The 8,143-nt window shown below is 38.5% G+C and overlaps 1 non-coding gene across 1 annotated transcript; it reads left to right on the forward strand.

Moving 5' to 3' along the window:
• Window positions 1-2,363: 2,363 nt before the first annotated feature.
• LOC148576710 (small nucleolar RNA R71) lies at window positions 2,364-2,471 on the forward strand. The gene has a single exon (XR_015903233.1). It is a non-coding gene; the product is annotated as a small nucleolar RNA R71 (small nucleolar RNA).
• Window positions 2,472-8,143: the final 5,672 nt, after the last annotated feature.

Consider the following 8,143-nt stretch of genomic DNA (forward strand, 5'->3'; position numbering starts at 1 on the left):
TTTGAATTTTGAAGGTAGGTGGAGTTTATGAGGTAGGTTTATGGGGAAGAGTGGATGGATGTGAGTGGTGAAGAGGTGATGGGGAAGAGAGTTTGAGGTGATTTGTGAAGGGTTTTTGGGTAAGAGTGTTTATGGGGTTGTGTGAAAGAGAGTGGTGAGAAGAGGTGAGTGGAGGTAGGTGGGGATCCTGTGGGGTCCACAGATCCTGAGTGGATCCTGTAGGGTCCACAGATCCTGAGGTGTTCAAGGATTTACATCCCTGCACCCATTAGGCATGTAAAAATGCCTTTGCACCCAACTCTGGGCGTTCAGCGCCAGGTTGGTGGCCATTTTGGGCGTTCAATGCCCATTTGTGTGCCATTTCTGGCGTTGAACGCCAGAACCATGCCTGTTCTGGCATTCAGCGCCCAGAAGCTGCCCATTTTGGGCGTTCAGCGCCAGAACCATGCTCTGTTCTGGCGCTGAACGCCAGACAGATGCTCCTCCAGGGTGTGATTTTTCTTCTGTTGTTTTTAATTCCGTTTTCAATTTTTATATTTATTTTGTGACTCCACATGATCATGAACCTACAAAGACATATAATTAAGAAAAATATAGTTAGATAAATAGAAATTGGGTTGCCTCCCAACAAGCGCTTCTTTAATGTCAATAGCTTGACAGTGGGCTCTCATGGAGCCTCACAGATGTGCAGAGCTTTGTTGAGACTCTCCAACACCAAACATAGAGTTTGGATATGGGAGTTCAACACCAAACTTAGAGTTTGGTTGTGGCCTCCCAACACCAAACTTAGAGTTTGACTGTGGGGGCTCTGGTTGGCTCTGCTTTGAGAGAATCTTTTTCTACTTCCTCTCCATGGTTGCAGAGAGAGATCCTTGAGTTTTAAACACAAGGGAATCCTCATTCCATTGAAGGACTATTTCACCTCTGTCAACATCAATTACAGCTCTTGCTGTGGCCAGGAAAGGTCTTCCTAGGATGATGGATTCATCCTCTTCCTTTCCAGTATCCAGGACTATGAAATCAGCAGGGATGTAAAGGCCTTCAACCTTTACTAACATGTCCTCTACTTGTCCATAAGCCTGTTTTCTAGAGCTGTCTGCCATCTCTAATGAGATTCTAGCAGCTTGCACCCCATAGATTCCTAGTTTCTCTATTACAGAGAGGGGCATGAGGTTTATTCCTGAACCAAGGTCACACAGAGCCTTAAAGATCATGGTGCCTATGGTGTAGGGTATTATGAACTTTCCAGGATCCTGTCTCTTCTGAGGCAATGTCAGTTGATCCAGATCACTTAGTTCATTGATGAACAAGGGAGGTTCAACTTCCCAAGTATCAATGCCAAATAATTTGGCATTCAGCTTCATGATTGCACCAAGAAACTTGGCAGTTTGCTCTTCAGTAACATCCTCATTCTCTTTAGAAGAGGAATACTCATCAGAGCTCATGAAGGGCATAAGGAGGTTCAATGGAATCTCTATGGTCTCTAGATGAGTCTCAGATTCCTTTGGTTCCTCAGAGGGAAGCTCCTTATTGATCACTGGACGTCCCAGGAGGTCTTCCTCCTTGGGATTCACGTCCCCTCCTCTCCTCACAGGTTCGGCCATGGTGCTTATGTCAATGGCCTTGCACTCTCCTTTTGGGTTCTCTTCTGTATGGCTTGGGAGAGTACTGGGAGGGATTTCAGTGATCCTTTTACTCAGCTGGCCCACTTGTGCTTCCGAATTTCTAATGGAAGACCTGGTTTCATTCATGAAACTTACAGTGGCCTTAGATAGATCAGAGACTAAGTTTGTTAAATTAGAAGTATTTTGTTCAGAGTTCTCTGTCTGTTGCTGAGTGGATGATGGAAAAGGTTTATTATTGTTAAACCTGTTTCTTCCACTATTATTAAAGCCTTGTTGAGGCTTTTGATCCTTCCATGAGAAATTTGGATGATTTCTCCATGATGAGTTATAGGTGTTTCCATAAGGTTCACCTAAGTAATTTACCTCTGCTATTGCAGGGTTCTCAGGATCATAGGCTTCTTCTTCATAAGAAGCCTCTTGAGTACTGTTGGATGCAGCTTGCATTCCATGCAGACTCTGAGAGATCACATTGACTTGCTGAGTCAATATTTTATTCTGAGCCAATATGGCATTCAGAGTATCAACTTCAAGAACTCCCTTCTTCATAGGCGTCCCATTACTCACAGGATTCCTTTCAGAAGTGTACATGAACTGGTTATTAGCAACCATGTCAATGAGTTCTTGAGCTTCTGCAGGCGTTTTCTTTAGGTGAATGGATCCACCTGCAGAAGTGTCCAGTGACATTTTAGATAGCTCAGATAAACCATCATAGAATATATCCAAGATGGTCCATTCTGAAAGCATGTCAGAAGGACACTTTTTGGTCAACTGTTTGTATCTTTCCCAAGCTTCATAGAGGGATTCACCTTCTTTCTGTCTGAAGGTTTGAACATCAGCTCTAAGCTTGCTCAGCTTTTGAGGAGGAAAGTACTTGGCTAAGAAAGCCGTGACCAGCTTATCCCAAGAGTTCAGGCTGTCTTTGGGTTGAGAATCCAACCATAATCTAGCTCTGTCTCTTACAGCAAAAGGGAAAAGCATGAGCCTGTAGACTTCAGAATCTACTCCATTAGTCTTAACAGTATCACATATCTGCAAGAATTCAGTTAAGAACTGAAAAGGATCTTCAGATGGAAGTCCATGAAACTTGCAGTTCTGCTGCATCAGAGAAACTAATTGAGGTTTCAGCTCAAAGTTGTTTGCTCCAATGGCAGGAATGGAGATGCTTCTTCCATGTAAATTGGAATTTGGTGCAGTAAAGTCACCAAGCAACTTCCTTGCATTGTTGTTGGGTTCGGCTGCCATCTCCTTTACTTGTTCGAAATTTTCAATTAAGTTGTCTCTAGGTTGTTGTAATTTAGCTTCTCTTAATTTTCTCTTCAGAGTCCTTTCAGGTTCTGGATCAGCTTCAACAAGAATGCCTTTTTCTCTGTCCCTGCTCATAAGAAAGAGGAGAGAAAAAGAAAAGAAGAGGAATCCTCTATGTCACAGTAAAGAGGTTCCTTATTGTTAGTAGAAGAAAAGAAGAGGAAATTCGAACACAGATAGAAGAGGGGGTTCAAATTTGGTGATGATGTGAGGAAGAGATGTTAGTAGATGAATAAATAAATAGAATAAGATGAGAGAGAAGGAGGGAATTTTCGAAAATTATTTTTGAAAAGGAGTTAGTGATTTTTGAAAATGGTTTTTGAAAAATGTTAGTATTTTTTTTTTGAAAATTAAGATTTAAAAATTAAAATAATTAATAAATTAAAAAGAGATTTTGAAAAAAGGGGGAAGATATTTTCGAAAAATGAGAGAAAGAGAGTTAGTTAGGTGGTTTTGAAAAAGTTAAGAAACAAACAAAAAGTTAGTTAGTTAGTTGAAACAAATTTTGAAAAGATAAGAAGTTAGGAGGTTAGGAAAGATATTTTGAAAAGATATTTTTGAAAAAGATAAGATGAGAAGATATTTTTGAAAAGATATGATAGAAATTAGTTTTTGAAAAAGATTTGATTTTTAAAATCACAATTAATGACTTGATTCATAAGAAATCACAAGATATGATTCTAGAACTTAAAGTTTGAATCTTTCTTAACAAGCAAGTAACAAACTTCAAATTTTTGAATCAAAACATTAATTGATTATGTTATTTTCGAAAATTTGGTATAAAAATAAGAAAAAGATTTTTGAAAAATATTTTTGGAATTTTCGAAAATAACTAAGAATTTTGAAAAAGATTTGATTTTTGAAAAAGATTTTGAAAAAGATAAGATTTTCAAATTGAAAATTTGATTTGACTCATGAGAAATAATTTGATTTTAAAAATTTTTGAAAAATTCAATCCAAATTTTCGAATTTGATGGGAGAAAAAGGGAAAGATAATTTTTTGATTTTTGAATTTTTATGATGCAAGGGAAAAACAAGAAAAATGATGCAATGCATGAAATCTTTAGATCAAAACAATGAATGCATGCAAGAATGCTATGAATGTCAAGATGAACACCAAGAACACTATGAATGTCATGATGAACATCAAGAACATATTTTTGAAAATTTTTAATGCAAAGAAAACATGCAAGACACCAAACTTAGAATTCTTTAATGCTTAGACACTAAGAATTCCAGAATGCATATGATAAACATGAAAAGACACAAAACAAAAAATCATCAAGATCAAACAAGAAGACTTACCAAGAACAACTTGAAGATCATGAAGAACACTATGAATGCATGAAATTTTCGAAAAATGCAATATGCATATGCAAGTGACACCAAACTTATGATATGACTCAAGACCCAAACAAGAACACAAAAATATTTTTGATTTTTATGCTTTTCTAATTTTTTTTTTGGATTTTTTTCGAAAATTATATGAAAAAGAAAAAATAAGGATTCCAAAATTTTTAATATGAATTCCAGGAATCTTGCATTCTTAGTCTAAAGCTTCAGTCCAGGAATTAGACATGGCTCACTAGCCAGCCAAGCTTTCAATGAAAGCTCCGGTCCAAAACACTAGACATGGCCAATGGCCAGCCAAGCTTCAGCATGTAATTCAGATATGACATGCCTGACATACCCTACAGTCGTATAAGAGCTGATGGTTGGAAGCCTCAGTCCAAAAGAATTTAGACATGGCTTTACAGCCAGCCAGGCTTCACATGCTTCATGAAACACTAGAATTCATTCCTTTAAAAATTTTGAATAAATTTTTGAAAACATTTTTATTTTTTTTTCTTCGAAAACAGATGAGAAAATTTTGAAAAATTTTTGAAAAATTTTTGAAAACAAAACAAAAAGAAAATTACCTAATCTGAGCAACAAGATGAACCGTCAGTTGTCCAAACTCGAACAATCCCCGGCAACGGCGCCAAAAACTTGGTGCACAAAATTGTGATGTCCAGGCTCAAACTATTCCTGGCACGTGAGCAACTTGGTACGCGTAATTGTGATTACACATTCATAATTTGTCACAACTTCGATACAACTGACCAGCAAGTGCACTGGGTCGTCCAAGTAATACCTTACGTGAGTAAGGGTCGAATCCCACGGAGATTGTTGGTATGAAGCAAGCTATGGTCACCTTGTAAATCTCAGTCAGGCGGATATAAAATGATTATGGAGTTTTCGAATAATAATTAATAGAATAGGGATAGAGATACTTATGTAAATCATTGGTAGGAATTTCAGATAAGTGAATGGAGATGCTTTTCGTTCCTCTGAACCTCTGCTTTCCTGCTATCTTCATCCAATCAGTCTTACTCCTTTCCATGGCTGGCTTTATGTGATACATCACCATTGTCAATGGCTACTTTCGGTCATCTCTCGGGAAAATGATCCAATGCCCTGTCACGGCACGGCTAATCGTCTGGAGGCATCACCCTTGCCAATGGCTTCATCTTATCCTCTCAGTGAATAATATGCTCACGCACCCTGTCATGGCACGGCTATTCATCTGTCGGTTCTCGATCATGCTGGAATAGGATTTACTATCCTTTTGCGTCTATCACTAATGCCCTGCAATCGCGAGTTAGGAGCTCGTCAAAGTCATCCAATCATTAAATCCTACTCGGAATACCACAGACAAGGTTTAGACCTTCCAGATTCTCTTGAATGCCGCCATCATTCTAGCTTACGCCACGAAGATTCTGGTTAGGAGATCTGAGAGATATTCATTCTAGCTTATTTCAAGTAGAACAGATGTGTTTGTCAGGCACGCGTTCATAGGGGAGAAGGATGATGAGCGTCACACATAATCATCACCTTCATCACGTTCTTGGGTGCGAATGGATATCTTAGAAGAGAAATAAGAAGAATTGAATAGAAAACGGTAGTACTTTGCATTAATCTTTGAGGAACAGCAGAGCTCCACACCTTAATCTATGGAGTGTAGAAACTCTACCGTATGAAAATACATAAGTAAAGGTTCAGGCATGGCCGAGATGGCCAGCCCCCTAAAACGTGATCAATAGTCTCCTAAGATGAACAATGGATTAAAACTAAGACCAAAGATTCCTAATACAATAGTAAAAGGTCCTATTTATAATAAACTAGCTACTAGGGTTTACATGAGTAGGTAATTGATGCATAAATCCACTTCCTGGGCCCACTTGGTGTGTGTTTGGGCTGAGCCTGAGTGTTGCACATGTAGAGGTCCTTCTTGGAGTTGAACGCCAGTTTTTGTGCCAGTTTGGGCGTTCAACTCTGGTTTTGTCTCCTTTTCTGGCGCTGGACGCCAGATTTGGGTAGAAAGCTGGCGTTGAATGCCAGTTTACATCGTCTATTCTTGGCCAAAGTATGAACTATTATATATTTCTGGAAAGCCCTGGATGTCTACTTTCCAACGCAATTGGAAGCGCGCCATTTCGAGTTCTGTAGCTCCAGAAAATCCACTTTGAGTGCAGGGAGGTCAGAATCCAACAGCATCAGCAGTCCTTCTTCAACCTCTGAATCTGATTTCTGCTCAAGTCCCTCAATTTCAGCCAGAAAATACCTGAAATCATAGAAAAACACACAAACTCATAGTAAAGTCCAGAAATGTGAATTTAACATAAAAACTAATGAAAACATCCCTAAAAGTAACTATATCCTACTAAAAACATACTAAAAACAATGTCAAAAAGCGTATAAATTATCCGCTCATCAATTACCTAGATTAGACCTTTTTGTTTTTAGTCATTTACTGTTTTTGTTTATTCCCCCCTGAAAGTTCCCTTCATTACTATGTAGGAGGGAATTTGAATTTGATATTCTTGTGGTTTTTGTCTATGCAAAATAATATGGATAAAGAACCTCTTCACTACAATCTTAAGATTGAAAGAACTCTTTGGCAACAAAGGAAACAAGTTAGAGATCAAAGAGTTGCAGGAGAGACTGAAGAGATAGTTGAAGAAGAGTTTGAATTCAACATGGCAGAGAATGAAAATAACAATGCTAATGCTCCTCAACCTAGAAGGACCCTAGATCTTTCACTATACCCAATCTAGGGAGATGTGGAAGTAGCATTGTAACACTTATTGTTAATGCCAACAACTCTGAACTGAAGCCCCATCTTGTCACATTGGTGCTACAAAACTGTCAATTTAGTGGGAGCCTGCAAGAAGATCCTAACCTATTTATCTCTAACTTCCTGTAAATCTGTAACAAAGTGAAGACTAATGGCATCTCAGCTAAAGTTTATCAGTTGTTGCTATTCCTTTTTGCTGTAAGGGATCGGGCTAAGCAGTGGCTGGACAATCAGCACAAGGAGAGTAAAGCCACATGGGAGGACTTGGTTACTAAGTTCCTAAAGAGGTCCTTCCTGCCTCAGAGGTTAACAAAGCTTAGAACATATGTTCATACCTTCAGAAAGCACGAAGGAAAGTCCCACCATGAAGTTTGGGAAAGGTAGAAGGAGATGCTCCGAAAGTCCCCTCTAGATATGTTTGTGGACTAGGTCCAACTCCAGATTTTTTATGACGGGATCACCCTTGCCTCATGGGTTTCATTGGATAATTCGGCTGGAAGATCTCTGCATATGAAGAAGACCACTGATGAAACATTGAAGTTGATTGAAATGGTAGCCAACAATCAATACCTTTATTTCTCCAAAAGATCAATGAGGAAAGATGTTATGGAATTTAGATGCTTTGGACACTATTTTGGCTCAGAATAAAGTTATATCACAACAAATCAATGCAATTACTCAACATCTAAGAGGAATACAAATTTCAATAGTGAGTGCTTAAGGGAATTCCTACAGTATGAGTAGTGGACTACCTCAAAGTGAAGATATGGAGTATGGACAATCTTTCTTGGAGCAAGTGAATTTCATGGGTAATCCTTCAAGCCCACTTAAAAATGATCCCTTCTTAAAAACCTATAACTCTGGATGGAGACATCACCCAAAATTTGGATGAAAAAATCAAAGTTAGAGACCCAATAACTTCAACAACAACCATCAACAGAACCACTTCAACCCCGAACATAATATCTTCAACCCTCATCAACACGACAACAACCCTCTCAACTTTTAGAAAAATTCTCACCAACAACCACCACTCCCCACCCAACCATCTTAAAACTCTCAAAGGCTTACTAATCTTGAATTTGCCGTGGAAAAA

The sequence above is a fragment of the Arachis ipaensis genome, chromosome B1 (genome assembly GCF_059453495.1).
Source record: "Arachis ipaensis isolate K30076 ecotype BB chromosome B1, ASM5945349v1, whole genome shotgun sequence".
Lineage (NCBI taxonomy): Eukaryota > Viridiplantae > Streptophyta > Magnoliopsida > Fabales > Fabaceae > Arachis > Arachis ipaensis.